Below are 17,598 nucleotides of genomic sequence, written 5' to 3'. Positions count from 1 at the left end.
CTGCCAAGCTAAGAGCACTGGAGCAGCGATGGATGGCTCGGTTATCCAATTATGAGTTTACCATCAAGTACCGGACAGGGCAGAACAATGCCAATGCTGATGTGCTATCCAGGATGCCTAATCTGCCTGATGCAGGAGAAGACCCTGAGGCTCTGGAAGAGGTAGAATTGCCTCCCTTCCACCGGCCACTGGCGGCCCAACGTGCTCAAGGAGTGAGAAACAGGCGGCCTGGCTTGAAGGAAGTCACTCTGAATCTGTTGCCCCATCATGATTGGGCAGAAGCGCAAGATAATGACCCTGCAGTCCGCCTGGTGAAAGAGCTGCTGACACAAGGTGACTCACGCCCAGAGTTGAATGCTCCTGAAGAAACTCATCAGTTGTGGAAGGAAAGAGGTCGGCTGTTCATTTATGAAGGGAAGCTGTGTCGGAGGAGTATCAATGCCCGCACACATGAGCTGGTCTGACAGGTGGTGGTCCCAAAGAGAGATGTATCAATGGTCCTAGGAGCATACCACAATGGAGCTGGACACTTTGGTTGGAAGAAGTTGGAAACATTGCTCCGAGAGAGGTTCTACTGGACTGGCATGCGGAAGGCCATTGAGAGGTGGTGCTGGGAGTGTGGACAGTGTAACTTGCGCAGAAAAGATTGAGACAGCCAGAGAGCTCCCTTACAGCCAATCATCACCAAACAGCCCCTGGAGTTGGTAGCCCTGGACCATGTGAAGCTAGTTCCAAGCCGGTCAGGCTACCTCTATGCCCTTACCATTGTGGACCACTATTCAAGATTCCTGGTGGTTGTGCCCATCAAAGATCTAACGGCTAGGACAGCGGCCAGAGTCTTCCAACAGCACTTCTGTAGGCCACATGGGTATCCTGAAAGAATACTCACAGATCAAGGTCCAGCTTTCGAAGCAGAAGTGTTCCATGAGTTCTGCAACTTGTATGGTTGTAAGAAGATCCGGACAACACCTTATCACCCACAGACCAACGGCATGTGCGAGAAGATGAACCAAGTAGTGATTGATTTACTGAAGACATTGCCCTTGGAGGAGAGAAATCTGTGGCCAGAAAAGTTACCCGATCTTGTAGATCTCTACAACCATATCCCAGTGAACTCTACCAACTGTACTCCAGCATACCTGATGAGAGCAAGGCCTGGTAAGCTGCCTATTGACTTGGACATGGGAGTCCTGACGCCTGAAGTAATGTCACCAGATGCTGACTGGGACAAGGAGAGGCAGCAGCAGTACAGAAGGGTACAGGAGTGTGTGGAGAAGAGTCTGGCTCAGGCAAGGCAGAAGCAGGAGAGACTTTATAACCAAAATGCACCTGCTGTTCCTTTTTCGCCGGGAGAACAAGTTTTCAAGAGAAAAAGAAGACTGCATAAGCTGGATGATCAATGGGAAGAGGAGCCCTATAAAATTCTGCCCTCGAACTTTGGTAATGCCAAAGTATGCCTTGTTAGCAAAGATGGAGGAGAGACCTCAGCAGCGGTATCCAGGGATCACTCGACGTTATGCCCTAACCAGTTGAAAGAAAAAGAGGGAGGATCGGATAACATCCCACCTACAGAGGAAGAAAAGACAGTCAGTACCGTGCTGGGAGAGTTCCCTGCGAATTGGACTAGAGTTAATGATGCAATTGTGGTGCCGGTGTTGTTATTTCCCCAAGTAGAAGCACAGGAGAATAGAACTCAAGAAGACCTTGAAGATCGAGAAAATCAGGCAACAGAGGCCACACCAGCAGTGGAGCCAGAGAACCCTCGCCCTGCCAGTGGTGAACCTGTTATGCCCATGGTGAGTCCAAGAGTTACTAGACAATCTAGAATTCCTGTGCCATGTGGAACACCCAGTAGTGTATCCAGTACATTACCCACTGCACCATGTCTTACGCAGATCTACCCGCACCACACAAGGCATACTACCAGTTAGATATCGTATATAAAGTAATGTAATTGTTGAAATTGTGTAAATATGCAACTGTTTTTCAAGTTTTGTACCTACAGGTGACCTGTAAGAGTTCTCTTTGGTTTGTTTTATGGACACTGAACCACAGGACTTGTGTGTGGTCAAAAACTTTTACCATTTGCCCAGGGATGGACCATGGACATTGATGCTGGACTTATCATCATATGACCATTTTTGAGCTCTTGGTTTTTGTACATTTTTCTCTTTTTCAAATCTTGTACAATTATTGTTGTTTAAATGTTTATATGTTGTTTTTCATGTTTTTGTTCAGCCCAGGAGTGCTGACTTTCACTAGGGGGGAATGTGGCACCCCCAGGGGTATTGTCACCACACTGGCTTTGCCTTCCTCTAGGGGAGGGTAATGCCAGGCTTGGAAGCAGTGATGGGTCTCTCCAGCAGTTAACCTAATGCATGCAACACAGTTCCACTCCGGGCCAGCAGGGGGAACTCAGAACCAGGATTCTGAAGAGGAGTGTCCTCTGAGGGCCAGGAGGAAGAAGGATGAGATAGTCTGCGGAGGGTGAAGTATGAGGACGGGAGGTGCGAAGCTGAGAGGTTGAGCTGCAGAAGGCGAGCTCCCTCAGCTTGAGAGCGCACAGAACTGGAGCCTGGTCTCCATGGTGGTACGGATACTGATGGTCTTGGATGAAGAATGAGTATCAAGATTCACTATTTACACAGCCATTTGGACTTTTTTCCAGAGAAGCTTGGGGATGTGAGCGAGGAACAAGGGGAGCGTTTTCATCAGAACATTAAAACAATGGAAGAACGGTATCAAGGCCGGTGGGACTCACATATGATGGCTGACTATTGCTGGAGCTTGATGAGAGACAACCCAGAAGCTGTACATCACAGATCAGCCAAGAAAAGAAAGTTCAAATAACTGCCATTTGCCATTCATCTGTGTGCCATATATATGTGTTTTTATATTTTGTAGTTTAATTCTGTAAGTATATTTGATTTGCTGTACATAGACTTTGTAATGTTTGTTATTCCTTGATTCAAAATATACAAAATGTAGTACCAAAAATCATGTGTTTTTATCATAAAACATTCGATAGGAGTAATTTTCATCAAAAATTGAAAATATCTCGAATTCCTGATGTGATAGCCAAAAACGGAGTTCATATTCGTAATCAACAGCCAAAATTGACTTAAAATATGTTTTAAAACCTTTTGCCAGAAAAATTGCGTTGACCAGTGTAATCAATTCCCTAAAAAGGAGGTACCCCTTTGAGGAAGAGGCATCCTCGTCCTGGGATAGAGCTCCAAAAATTGATGTAGCGATATCAAAAGTCGCCAGGAAATCCTCCCTACCCTTTGAGGATTTAGGTTCTCTAAAAGAACCTCTGGACCGAAAGACAGACAATTGTCTTAAAACAGCCTGGGAGGCCTCGGCTGGGGCACTAAGGCCCGCCATCGCAGCCACTGGCTAGGTCCCTAAAAATATGGGTTGACAACCTGGAGGATCAGGTAGAGCAAGGAGTCCCCAGGGAGTCTATTCTGTAAGCAATTCCGGCCATCAGAGCAGCGACAGTCTTTCTCGCTGAGGCTTCAGCAGATTCAGCCATACATGCAGCAACATCGTCAGCCTTAACCAATGTGGGACGCCATTCAGTATGGCTCAAATGCTGGCCGGGGGACACACAGGCAAAGATGAAACTCTGCTCTGCCATGTGAGGGAAATTTCCTGTTTGGACCGGCATTGGAAGACGTATTGGAGAAAGCCGGCGACAAAAAGAAGAATTTCCCAAAACAGCGATTTCAGGCCTTTTGGCGCTCCTTTCAGAAGGGCCGAAAATTCAGAAGACAGCAGTATAGGGATCGAGACAGAAACAACTCTGACAAGCGATCCAGAGGTGGGAGAGGCTTCTATTTCGGCAAGCCCTCCAAAGACGCCAAAAAACCCTCCCAGTGACGGTCCTTCTCAGGTGGGGGGAAGGCTCTCTCACTTCCTTCCAGCCTGGGAGAGGATCTCATCCAACACCTAGATCCGGCAAATTGTAGGGTCGGGTCTGGAGTTAAGATTCCACCACTGGCCACCACGAAGATACATGCAGACTCCAGTGCAGTCATCTCAAGAAAAAAAAGAAAGTCTGGAAGGGGAAGTATTAGGCTGGGTTCAAACGTAGCGGAACTCTCGCGGAAATTACCGGTACCCCAAGCCCAGAGGACAGTCTCCTCTCCTCCGGACCTTGGGCACCATCCGCAAATGTTCTGCTTACTTTTCGCAAGCAGAACAATGCATTCCTATGGGTGCGGGATCGCCGCGATTCCGCGAAATTAATGAGCATGCTGCGTTTTTTACCACTAAGCGATTCCGCATTAGCACAGCAGTGCGGAATCCCATAGGAATGCTTATTTTTCGCGGCAAAATCGCGCGGTTAAAACCGCCGCGGAAGCGTGAAAAAAAACGCCACGTGTGAACTCAGCCTTAATCACTTCTAGACAAACATGTCCTGGAAGATATTCCGGAAAAGGAAAAGAAGGAAGGTTTTTACTCCCCCCTATTTCTCATAAATAATAATAATAATCTTTATTTATATAGCGCCAACATATTCCGCAGCGCTTTACAGTTTAACAGTTTCAAAACACAAGCCATAAGTAACAACGTTAACAATACAATAATTAAAGCAAAATAAGATGAAATAAGATGACCCTGCTCGTGAGAGCTTACAATCTACAATGAGGTGAGGGAGATACAAAGTACAGGTGTGTATTTACAATTGTATATTTACAATGAAGGTCCAGCCATCTTGAGGGAGTGAAGGATGGATGGATATAGTGAATGGGCTACACACGCACACTTACACATAGAATTAATTTGATTAGTGAACGTGATAAGCCAGTCTGAACAAATGTGTTTTGAGGGAGCGCCTAAAACTATGCAAATTGTGGTTAGTCCTAATTTCTTGGGGTAGAGCATTCCAGAGGATAGGAGCAGCACGGGAGAAGTCTTGGAGTTGGGAGTGGGAGGTACGGATTAGTGCAGAGGTTAGTCGAAAGTCGTTTGCATAGCGCAGCGATCGGCTAGGCCGATAGACAGAAATGAGGGAGGAGATGTAGGGGGGTACCGCACCGTGGAGAGATTTGTGGTTGAGAACAAGTACTTTGAATTGGATCCTATAATGAATGGGCAGCCAGTGTAATGACTGACGAAGAGAGGACACGTCCGAGTACCGATTAGCCTGATGGACAACCCTGGCTGCTGCATTAAGTATGGACTGGAGAGGGGATAAAAAAAACAGATGATTCCTGGAGGACGATTATAAATTTGAAAGGCCTCAACAAATATCTGACAGTCCCATCATTCAAGATGGAAACGATAAGGTCAGCGGTGAAGCTCCTCTTTCCTTGGTGCTACATGGCAGTCCTGGACCTCAAGGATGCTTAATATCATGTCCCTATCCGGCAACAAGACCGCAAATATCTCAGAGTGGTGGTCCAGATAAGGTCTCAATGGCGTCACTTTCAATACAGGGCTCTGCCCTTTGGCGTAGCAATAGCCCTCCGAGTCTTCATGAAATTAATTGCAGAGGTCACAGTGCATCTCAGGGAAAAAGACACTCTGGTGATACCATATCTGGACGACTTCTTGATAGTGGGAAGAAATTTCTCTCACTGTCAAGAACAAGTCAAAATAGTGATGGAGACACTACAGACCTTGGGTTAGCAGCTGAACCTCAAAAAATCCAAACTGGAGCCAACAATGATCCAGAAATTCTTAGGCTTAACAATAAACTCGGTGGTACAGGAGTGTCGTCTCCCAGAGGAGAAAGAAAAAAGATCGAAAATCTAATCATGACAACATTAAAAAAAAACAGAAATGACTCTGAGAAGGGCCAAGACACTGTTGGGGTCTCTAACCTCCTGCATACCAGCGGTAAAATGGGCCCAGCTCAACACAAGAGAACTTCAGTGGTGCATGCTACAAAACGACCTGAGGCTTCAGGGACAGTTAGAGCAGAAGCTCACCCTCCCGGACCCTGTACTCCAGTCACTCAGGTGGTGGTTACAGATAGAGTCCTCTCCGAGAGGAATTCCCTGGACATACACAGCCTCCAAGGTGGTCACAACGGACGCCAGTCCTTGGGGGTGGGGAGCCCACCTAGACACACTATGGCTCCAGGATCCCTGGGCCCAGGAGGAAAGAAATCTATCCTCAAACGATTGGGAACTACTGGCAATCGAAAGGATTGTTGTCACACCTAAGAGGACGCCATGTGAGAGTCCTATCAGACAACCGAACAGCGGTCGCATATGTGAACCACCAGGGGGGCACCCGTTCTCAGTCCCTGATGCAAATAGCAAAAAGTATCATGACTCTGGCGGAACACCAGTTCCTTTCATTATCGGCCCTGCATAGCCGAGGCGTGGACAATCTGAAGGCAGACTTTCTAAGCAGGAACCACTTGAGGCAATGAGAATGGTGCCTAAAAGAGTACATTTTTCAACGGATTGTATATATGTGGGGGAAACCCATCATAGATCTCTTCGCCTCAAACACCAACAGGAAGGTTCAAAAATTCTGCTCCCTAAGGCTGGTTTCACACTTGCGTTTTTTGCGCTGTTTTTTAGCGCAAAAAACGTATGCGTTTTTCCCCTATCTTTTACATGGGTGCGCATAGGTGCGCATACACATGCGTTTGTACGCGTTTTTTGTAGTGTGCGCTCGGGGGCACAAAATGCATCCTGTTGCATTTTTTGTGCGTCCTACTTGCCCCAAAAAACCGCATGCGCACGCAATGCGTTTTTTTACAGCAAAACACCCATTACAGTCTATGGGTGCGCATAAGTGTGCATTGTTGTGTGCACGTATGAGCAAAAAAACGCACCAAAACCCGCAAAAAACGCACACAAACGCATGATGCGTTTTTTTCATGCAGTTGTGTGTGCAAAAAACGCACTGCAAAAAAACGCAAGTGTGAAAGTAGCCTCAGTCCAGCAGACAGGCCATTGGCTGTAGACGCCTTCAGGATAGAGTGGACAACAGGTCTCCTGTACGCCTTCCCTCCAATATGCCTCATTCCAGCAGTTCTGAGGAAGATCAGGGAGGACCAATCCAGAGTAATTATGATAGCTCCCTTTTGGCCGAAAAGGCCATGGTTCTACTGGCTGAGAGTGATGTCAGTGACGGACCCATGGGTGCTCCCAGAGGACCACGACCTTCTAACACAGGGTCCCTTCAATCACCCTCCGAAGTCGGAGCTGCATTTGACAGCCTGGAATTTGAAAGGTCACTGTTAGAGAAAAAAGGTTTCTCAGCGGGGTTAATATTATTATTATTATGCATTTATATAGCGCCATTTATTCCATGGCGCTTTACATGTGAAAAGAGGAAATAGAGACAGGTACAATAAACATGTGTAAGACAAGGGACACACAAGTACATAAGGAGAGGGGACCCTGCCCGCGAGGGCTCACAATCTACAGGGATGGGTGAGGATACAGTAGGCGAGGGTAGAACAGGTCGTGTGGTGGTTCAGTAGACGGAAGATCATTGCAGACTGTAGGCTTGTCGGAACAGGTGGGTCTTCAGGTTCTTCTTAAAGGTTTCCGTTGATGGCGAGAGTCTGATGTGTTGCGCAGAGAGTTCCAGAGTATGGGGGAAGCACGGGAGAAGTCTTGTATGCGGTTGTGGGAAGAAGAGATAAGGGGTGAGTAGAGTAGGAGATCTTGAGATGATCGAAGGTTGCGTGCGGGTCTGTACCTAGAGACCATGTCACAGATGTATGCAGGAGACAGGTTGCGGATGGCTTTGTAAGTCATGGTTAGGGTTTTGAATTGGAGCCTCTGGGCAATAGGAAGCCAGTGAAGGGCCTGGCATAGGGGGGAGGCTGGGGAATAACGGGGAGACAGGTGGATTAGTCGGGCAGCAGAGTGTAGGATGGACTGGAGCGGAGCCAGAGTGCTAGCGGGGAAGCCAGAGAGTAGGAGGTTGCAGTAGTCGAGGTGGGAGATGATAAGAGCATGCACTAGTGTTTTTGTGGTTTTGTGGTTGAGGAATGAGCGGATCTATATTTTTGAGTTTGAGGCGGCAGGATGAGGCAAGGGCTTGGATATGTTGTTTGAAAGAGAGCGCAGAGTCGAGGATCACCCCAAGGCACCGAGCGTGCGGGACTCGGGAAAGAGAGCAGCCATTAACATTGATGGATAGGTCTGGTGGAGGGGTAGAGTGAGATGGGGGAAAGATAATTAATTCTGTTTTGTCCATGTTCAGTTTGAGAAAGCGAGCAGAGAAGAAGGCTGAGATAGCAGACAGACATTGTGGGATTTCAGTCAGTAAGGAGGCGAGTTTGGGTCCAGATAGGTAGATCTGCGTGTCATCGGCATAGAGGTGGTACTGCAAACCGTGGGATTCTATGAGCTGTCCCATGCCAAAGGTGTAGATGGAGAATAGTAGGGGTCCTAGGACAGAGCCTTGAGGAACACCGACAGACAGGGGGCGAGGTGAGGAGGTGGTGTGTGAGAGGGAGACACTAAATGTTCGGTCTGTTAGGTATGATGAGATCCAGGATAGGGCCAAGTCTTTGATGCCAAGAGATGAGAGAGTTTGTAGCAGGAGGGAATGGTCTACGGTGTCAAAGGCAGAGGACAGATCCAGGAGAAGGAGGACAGAGTAGTGTTGGTTGCTCTTGGCGGTTAGTAAGTCGTTAGTGACATTAGTTAGGGCAGTTTCAGTTGAGTGATGCGGTCGGAAGCCAGATTGTAACCGGTCAAAGAGGGAACAGAAGGAGAGGTGGGAGGACAGTTCAAGATATACATGCTGTTTCAGTAGTTTTGAGGCGTAAGGGAGAAGAGATATCGGGCAATAGTTAGACACAGAGGATGGGTCAAGGGAGGGCTTTTTGAGGATGGGTGTGATTGAGGCATGTTTGAAGGATGAGGGAAAGACACCATTTGTAAGTGAAAGGTTGAAGAGGTGTGTTAGAGATGGGATGAAGACTGTGGCCAAGTTAGGGATGAAGTGAGACTGGAGTGGGTCAAGGGCACAAGTGGTGAGGTGTGATCCTGACAGAAGGGGGGAGAGCTGATCTTCTGTCATGGTGGAGAAGCTGGCTTTTGCAGAACAGGGCTGAGCGGCTAAGAGGGGCATTGGGGGCTGCGGGACAAAGTTTTGTCTGATCGTGTCGATCTTCTGCTTAAAGAAGGAGGCAAAGTCTTCAGCAGAAATGAGAGGAGGGGGAGGAGGTGCTGTGGGACGGAGTAGAGAATTGAAAATGTTGAAGAGCTGTTTAGGGTTGTGAGACAGGGAGGATATGAGAGATGCGAAGTAAGTTTGTTTTGCGGCAGAGAGCGTGGACTTAAAGCTGGCAAGGGACTGCTTGTATGCGTTGAAGTGCCCAGTAGAATGGGTTCTCTTCCATCTCCGCTCAGCCGCCCTGGAAACCCGTCTCAGTTCTTTGGTCAGGCTGGTCAGCCAGGGCTGCCTGTTGATTGTTCGAGTTTTGCTCTGCGTGAGGGGGGCAGCCGAATCAAGTGTTGCTGTTATTGTGGTGTTATAAAAAGTGACAGCAGCATCTGTGTCATGAAGGGAAGCTACGTCTGTAAGAGGGAGAAGGGACTCAGAGAGTGATTGTAAATTGAGGTGTTTGAAATTCCTGCGAGGGTGAGCGAGTTTATGAAGCGGGGGTTGCGCAGTAGGAGAGAAGAGGGAAGAGAAAGTCAGTAGGTTGTGGTCAGAAAGGGGGAGGGGTGAGTTATTGAGATTAGTGAGGGAACAGAGACGGGTGAAGATAAGGTCCAGTGTGTGACCATCTTTGTAAGTGGCCACAGAGAACCATTGAGTGAAGCCGAGGGAAGCCGTGAGCGATAGAAGTTTAGAGGCAGCCGGGGTGGAAGTGTCAATGGGGATGTTGAAGTCGCCCATGATGATGGTGGGGATGTCAGCAGAAAGGAAATGGAGTAGCCAGGTGGTGAAGTGGTCGAGAAATGTTGAGATGGCTAGTTCTGGGGGGGCGGTAGATGACAGCCAGTTGGAGGGTGAATAGATGCGGACGGAGTGCACCTGGAACGAGGGAAGAGTAGTGGAGGGTGGCAGAGGAATTGGGGTAAAGGAGCAGGTATCGGACAGGAGCAAGCCAACTCCTTTATCACGTTTGTTGCTGGGGCGAAGAGTGTGAGAGTGATGGAATCCACCATAGGAAAGCGCAGCTGGAGAGGCTGTGTCAGAGGGAGTGAGCCAGGTTTCAGTGGTGGCAAGGAAGGAGAGTTTGTTTGTGATAAAGAGGTCATGGATAAACGACAGCTTGTTGCAGACAGAGCGTGCGTTCCATAGGGCTCTAGGTAAGGGGGTTGGGGGAGTGGGGGCTGGATGAATGGGTATGAGGTTATCATGGTTGTGAAGACGTGTAGAGGATCGTGGCAGGGTGATAGAAGTGAGTGTAGGGATGTGTTGAGGAGGGCCAGGATTTGGGGATACGTCGCCAGCAATGAGGAGTAATAGACAGAGCATTAGAAGGTGGGAGCAGGATAGGACATGATGTGGCTGTGTGTGTCTGGAGAAAAAGGATTGTATGTGGAGGAACAGTTGTGATGAAGAGGTGAGATGGCTGGGAAGGATGGAGGAGGAAATGACTAGTTCCTTACTGGGTGGAAGGATTGCAGGAGTTAGGGAGAAATAGAGTAGTATGGGGGTTATAGTAAAAAGATGGCGAAACATTGTTGTGATGTTATAGTCCGTTATCTTGCAGTCAAATTCCAGTCCAATTCTAGTCTAATTCAGAGTACTTAGAAATCTGTACTTTGAAATATGGATTTTGAAATAGATGGAGCCGTCTACGTCTGGAGCAGACCCATGGTACTGAACATATGTGCAGCTAAAGACAATCAGGTGTGAGTGAAAGTGGGGTGTGACTGCCCAGGCCAAATGCACAGAGTTAAGCAAAGGTCATAAAGGGGGAAGGGGTTATACAGTACAATTATGGATTCAAGAAGATGAGTAAGCAATGCATACCATAAACAATACAATGCAGTTCACATGGGGCATTCAGGAGCATGAGAAAGTGGTGGAAATTCAGCAATGCATACCATATACAATACTGTTAGGAACAGCAGAACGCACTAAATAAAAATAAATAATAAAGTGTGTTCGCCGCTCGGGGTCCACCATGCAGTAGGTGTTACACCGCTGCTAGGTAATGACAGAGGAGCAATATGGCGGTATGATGCGCGTGGGTTCAACTTCACCCGGAGTGTGCAGAGCGGGCTCTGTTCACACACAGAGGTGCCACAACAAAAACATACAAAATGCTGAATCTGTTAGTGACACAGGCCTCAGGTAAATGCACACACGGTATCTTGTCACAGGAGCAGGACCCAAGACAGAGGAACTGCGTCCCTCTAGACCTACCGTGTGTGCGGTGTCGCTTCTGCGAGCGCCAAGAAGCGTGGCGTAGGACACTGCCGCTCGACGACAAAGCCAGAAAGCAAGCGCATTGTCGGACGCTAGCATAGCGGTGCGGTGTGCACAGTGGCTTAAGGCTTGCCACTGACTGGCGCTGACTGCTAAACTAATTCCCTATCCACATGCATAATATCAGAGGGAAGGGGTTTTATAATGAGTCAGTCACCAGAAACATACATCCGTCACCATTCACACATAACAAGTATAGTCTATACTAGCGCATGGCGGAACGGCCATGCGCACTTTTTATAGCCGTGCGAGACCTTTCAGATCTCCGAGATGGACCAATGAGATCTGGAACAGGACCTGGGCACATGACTCCCAATCTCCAATGGGAGATCGTCTCGTGAGCATGCCCAGTAAGAGCACAGAGGGACTTAGTCTCTGGAGTGGTCTACTGCAAAGTAATCTCCTCTGCAGTAGAAACACAGCAGGAGACTGCAGAATGTGAGGCTCTGGATTCCTGCAGAGCAGACGCAGAAACCTGACACCTAACACAATACAATGCAGTTCACATGGGGCATTCAGGAGCATGAGAAAGTGGTGGAAATTCAGCAATGCATACCATATACAATACAATGCAGTCCACATGGGGCATTCAGGAGCATAAGAAAGTGGTGGAAATTCAGCAATGCATACCTGTGGGAACAGAAGAATATCCACCTTACTCAGTAGCAGAAAACCAGTGACTACAAAAATTTATGGAAGGATATGGAGCCAATTTGTATTTACCTCAGGCCCAATACGGGAGGGAGAAGTACCGATAGGGGCAGTACTGGAGTTTCTACAGAAAGGTTTAGAGTTGGGGTTAGCTGTCAGCACCCTCAAGGTACATGTCTCAGCCCTGGCAGCCTTATTCAACTGCGACGTGGCAAACAATAGATGGGTGGCCTGTACTAGAGCTGACTCTGTCCCGTCCCCTACTCCTCCTCCTTGGGATCTAAATTTAGTCCTATCATCTCTGACAGAAAGTCCAGTTGATCCGCTAAACACAACGTCAGATAAAGTGTTAACTTTAAAGATAGCCTTATTAGTGGCACTCACATCGGCCCGTAGGGTTGGGAACTTACACGCAGACCCTCCATACACACAGGTCATGGACGACAGAGTTGTGTTAAAGTTAGATCCAGCATACTGTACCTTCCCAAGGTGGTTTCAAAATTTCATAGGGCTCAGGAGATAGTTTTACCATCCTTTTGTCCTAACCCTAGTAACCAGAAGGAGGAGAGGCTTCATTGCCTAGATGTTAGGAGATGTATCCTGCAGTATTTAGAGGTGACAAAACCCTGGAGAAAGCAGAGGGCCTTATTTGTCTCATACCAGGGGGCAAGAAAGGGCCTTAAAGCCTCTAAACAGACTATAGCTAGATGGGTGAGAGAGGCCATCATGCTAGCGTATAGTAGTGCAGGCAGGGCTGTTCCAGAGGGCCTAAAAGCCCACTCCACGAGGGCCATGGCGACGTCCTGGGCGGAGAGAGCTGACGTCTCCGTCGACCAAATCTGTAAGGCGGCCACTTGGTCATCTCCGTCTATTTTTTTCAAACATTATAGATTAGACCTATCTGCTACCTCTGATCTCACAGTCAGGAGAAGAGTGTTACAAGCAGTGATCCCTCCCTAAAGAGAATACAATCTCTGTAACTCTCTCGTGGTGCCGTCATGTAGAATGGAAAAACACGGGTATTACATACCTGGTAATGTGTTTTTTCATGAGACATGACGGCACCCTTATATTCCCTCCCTATTAATCACGTCATTAGTTGGGTGCATTATTAGCATTATACACTCCCTTCGGTGTTGGAAATTTAGTAGTGGAAAGGATGTATTATTTATGTGTACACTAACCTGCGGAGTTCCTCTCGTGCTCTGTAAAACAACTGATGCGGAGAGAGGAGTCGCCCATTTTATCTTGAAGGTTTCCTGTCCTTGTTGGGCAGATCCCCTCTCTCGTGGTGCCGTCATGTCTCATGAAAAAACACATTACCAGTTATGTAATACCCGTGTTTCCTTCTATGACAGAATCACTGATTGGGTGGATCAGGGAAATGCTGTAGATATAGTACTGTATATCTTGACTTCAGCAAAGCATTTGACAAAGTATCTCACACAATCCTTATTGAAAAAATGAAAGTATGGAATGGACAAGGCAACTGTTAGGTGGATTTAAAACTGGCTTAGCGATAGGACCCAAAGAGTGATCGTAAATGGCTGCACATCCAGTTGGAAGAATGTACCACAGAGCTCTGTCCTGGGCCCTGTATTGTTCAACGTCTTTATCAATGATTTAGATGAAGGAATTGAGGGTAAACTGATTAAATTTGCAGATGACACAAAGCTAGGAGGGATAGCTAATACTAAAGAAGAGAGGGAGAGGATTCAAAAAGATATAAATAAACTGGAGCAGTGGGCAGCAACTAACAGAATGGTTTTTAACAGGGAAAAATGCAAAGTACTACATCTGGGCAATAAAAATGAAAAAAGCATATACAGAATGGGAGGAATTGGGCTAAGCAACAGCACATGTGGAAAAGACTTGGGTATACTAATAGATCACAGACTGAATATGAGTCAACAGTGTGATGCAGCAGCAAAAAAGGCAAATGCAATTCTAAGATGTATTAACAGAAGCATACAGTCTAGATCATGTGAAGTCATTATTGCCCGCTACTCCTCTTTGGTTAGACCTCATCTGGAATACTGTGTCCAGTTTTGGGCGCCACATTTTAAAAAAGACATCAACAAACTGGAGCAAGATCAGAAAAGTGCGACCAGAATGGTGACCGGTCTGCAAAGCCTGTCTTATGAGGAAAGGTTGCAGGATTTGGGAATGTTTAGCTTGAAAAAGAGAAGACTGAGAGGAGACTTAATAGATGTCTACAAATATCTCAAGGGCTGTCACATTGTAGAAGGATCATCTTTATTCTCATTTGCACCAGGAAAGACTAGAAGCAATGGAATGAAACTGTATGGGAGGAGACACAGATTAGATATTAGAAAAAACTTTTAGACAGTTAGAGTGATCAATAAGTGCAACAGGCTGCCACGAGAAGTGGCGAGTTCTCCTTCAATGGAAGTCTTCAAACAGAGGCTGGACAGACATCTGACTGGGATGATTTAGCGAATCCTGCTTTGAGCAGGGGGTTGGACCAGATGGCCCAGGAGGTCCCTTCCAACTCTACGATTCTATGATTCTATGGACAACTAGGGAACGTGGTAGTCAAGAGCCAACCAAGAACAACATCTGCATTGACGTTTTATTTTCTCCAGGCTCCATGACTTTGGGCTGGTTTTTCTCTGAGTCCTCCAATTTCTTCCCACATTCAAAAAATATACTAAGGAGTTAGCTGGATCCCTATGAAAATGACCCCTAACAGTGTGTGCGGCTCGCGTGTGTATGTGCATATCTAAACTAGATTGTGAGCCCCATTGGGAACAGGGACTGTGAACGGTGCCATCTCTGTACTGAGCTACAGACTATGTTTAGGCTATATAAATATAAGACAGGGAATTAATTGTAAATTCCCTGGTGGTCTAAGGTAGTAAAAGTGTTATTATTGCACTCCCTGGTGCTCAAGGGTACTAACATGGTTGATTGTTCACTCCCTGGTGGTTTAGGGGGGTGAAAGGTTTAATAGCACATTGTCAAAATAGTCACAGGGAAGGGGTCATTGTAAATTTCCTGGTTCTATATACTGTAGTAGTAAAAATGTTAATCTCCTGATGGTGTGAAATAGTAAAAGGGGGGTTAATTGTACGTCCCCTGGTGGTCTAGGGTTGGGAAATTGTACATTCTCATTCTCTGATGGTCTGAGGTAGAGACAAGAGGTTAAATAAACTGTCTGGTGGTCTAAAGGGGGTTTTACACTAAGCGATATCGCTAGCAATATCGCTAAAACGTCACTGGTTTTGTGACGTTATAGCGATATTGCTAGCGATATCGCTATGTGTGATACTTACCAGCGACCGGCTCCCCCGCTGTCCATCGCTGATCGCGCGAGAATGTCCGGCTCCATTTCTCGTCGGGCGCTTCCTGCTGAGACTTCCTGCTGTGACGTCCAGCGACGCGTGGAGGCGGGCGGGAGGACGCAGGATCGCTGTGTGTGAATGGTAAGTATCGTGCGCTGCGTCGCTGCTGCATCGCTGTGAGATCTTTCTGTATGAAAGCTCACTAGCGATCATTTAGCGATGCACCAGCGATCCTGACCGGGTCGGATCGCTGGTTGGATCGCTGGTGCATCGCTAAATGTAAAAGGGCCTTAAGGTAGTGAAGGATCAGTTAATTGTGCATTCAGTCTGCAGTAGTAAAAGGTAAATTGTATGTTTCCTGGTGGCCTAGGGTGATGACAGACTTCGTAAATTGGTGTTCTAGAGTGATGAGCAGAACAATAGTAAATTCATCTTGCTCCCGGTGTGTTCCGTCCTCAGGGGTCTGCCAATTTTGCCACCCCCTAAAACAGGCCATAATTTATCATCAGCGTTTTTTTCGTAATTTGCTGTATGGTCAGAAGATCACCCCCATAAAGCCTTTTTCAGACCTTTTTGGTGACATGTGCAAAAGGCTCCAATTCATGCAGAACCATCACAGAGAAGCCGGCGCAGATGTTCAGTGAGTTCAGCAGCCAGCAATCTGGGTCAACCAGAGGGAGGAGGAGGTTAATATCATAGACTGAGCCAGTACAGGACAAGTCAGGACATACCCTGATAATCCAGCAAAATACACCAGACTTTCTAGGAGATGGGGGGGTCCGGAGCCTTTCATGATTGATGGGGTAAAAGAGGGACCGAGATTTATCAGAATGCCCTGGGTCCTACATATAACAGCATAGAGCTGCGGGAATGTAGGATCAGCTCGGGAGGGATTTTCTGCCTTGAGATGTTTCAGTTCATCAACAGCAAGTAGAGATCTTGAAAATGGTAAAAAAACAAAACAAAAAAAACTACATAGCGCATTACAAATTAACTTTATCCTGCATGTGCTTATTTATTGTGTGTTCTCTTGTACAAATAGGTGTGTCAATTTTATGTTACATTTACAATATATAGGATCCATGACTTCTTCAATTCATTCTTTGCGCCATTTCAATTAGGTGTAATTCTCCTTATAACCTGCAGATGGTGCTGTTTTAGAGCTTATACATCCACAGACACTGAAGCTAGTCACTGAGCAGCTCAGTCTGATAGATATAGTCAGACATCACAAGGCTCAGCATTAGGCCGGCGTCACGATACCGGCGAGTGCTATGCGAGAAAACATCGCATAACATTCGGCCCAGTGTAAACCCCTTAGTGACGGGGCCAATTTGCAGCTTAGTGACCGGGCCAATTTTTACAATTCCGATCACTGTCACTTTATGAGGTTATAACTCTGGAACGGTTTAACAGATCTCAGTGATTCTGAGAATGTTTTTTCGTGACATATTTTACTTCATGTTAGTGAAAACATTTCTTCAATAGGACTTGTGTTTATGAAAAAAAATGGAAATATGGTGACAATTTTTAAAATTTAGCAATTTTCAAACTTTTAATTTTTATGCCCTTAAATCAGAGAGATATGTCACACAAAATATTAATAAGTAACATTTCCCACATGTTTACTTTACATCAGCACAGTTTTGGAACCAAAATTTTTTTTTGTTGGGAAGTTATAAGGGTTAAAAGTTGACCAGCGACTTCTCATTCTTACAACAAAATTTACAAAACCATTTTTTTACGGACCACATCACATTTGAAGTCACTTTGAGAGGTCAATATGACAGAAAATACCCAAAAGTGACACCATTCTAAAAACTGCACCCCTCAAGGTGTTCAAAACCACATTCAAGAAGTTCATTAACCCTTTACGTGCTTCACAGGAACTGAAGGAATGTGGAAGGAAAAAATTAACATTTAACTTTTTTTTACAAACATTTTACTTCAGAACCAATTATTTTTTTTTCTACAAGTGTGAAAGGAGAAAATGAACCACAAAATGTGTTGTGTAATTTCTCATGAATACGCCGATACCCCATATGTGGGCGTAAACCACTGTTTGGGCGCATGGCAGGGCTTGGAACGGAAGGAGCACTGTTTGACTTTTTCAATGCAGAATTGGCTGGAATTGAGTTCAGACGTCATGTCGCGTCTGTAGAGCCCCTGATGTGCCTAAACAGTGGAAATCCCCCACAAATGACAACATTTTGGAAACTAGACCCCTTAAGGAACTTATCTAGATGTGTGGTGAGCACTT

Source organism: Dendrobates tinctorius, unplaced genomic scaffold (genome assembly GCF_039654945.1).
Source record: "Dendrobates tinctorius isolate UK_male_01 unplaced genomic scaffold, ASM3965494v1 ptg000065l, whole genome shotgun sequence".
In the NCBI taxonomy this organism is placed as follows: Eukaryota; Metazoa; Chordata; class Amphibia; order Anura; family Dendrobatidae; genus Dendrobates; species Dendrobates tinctorius.
Note: the sequence above shows the minus strand (reverse complement) of the source record.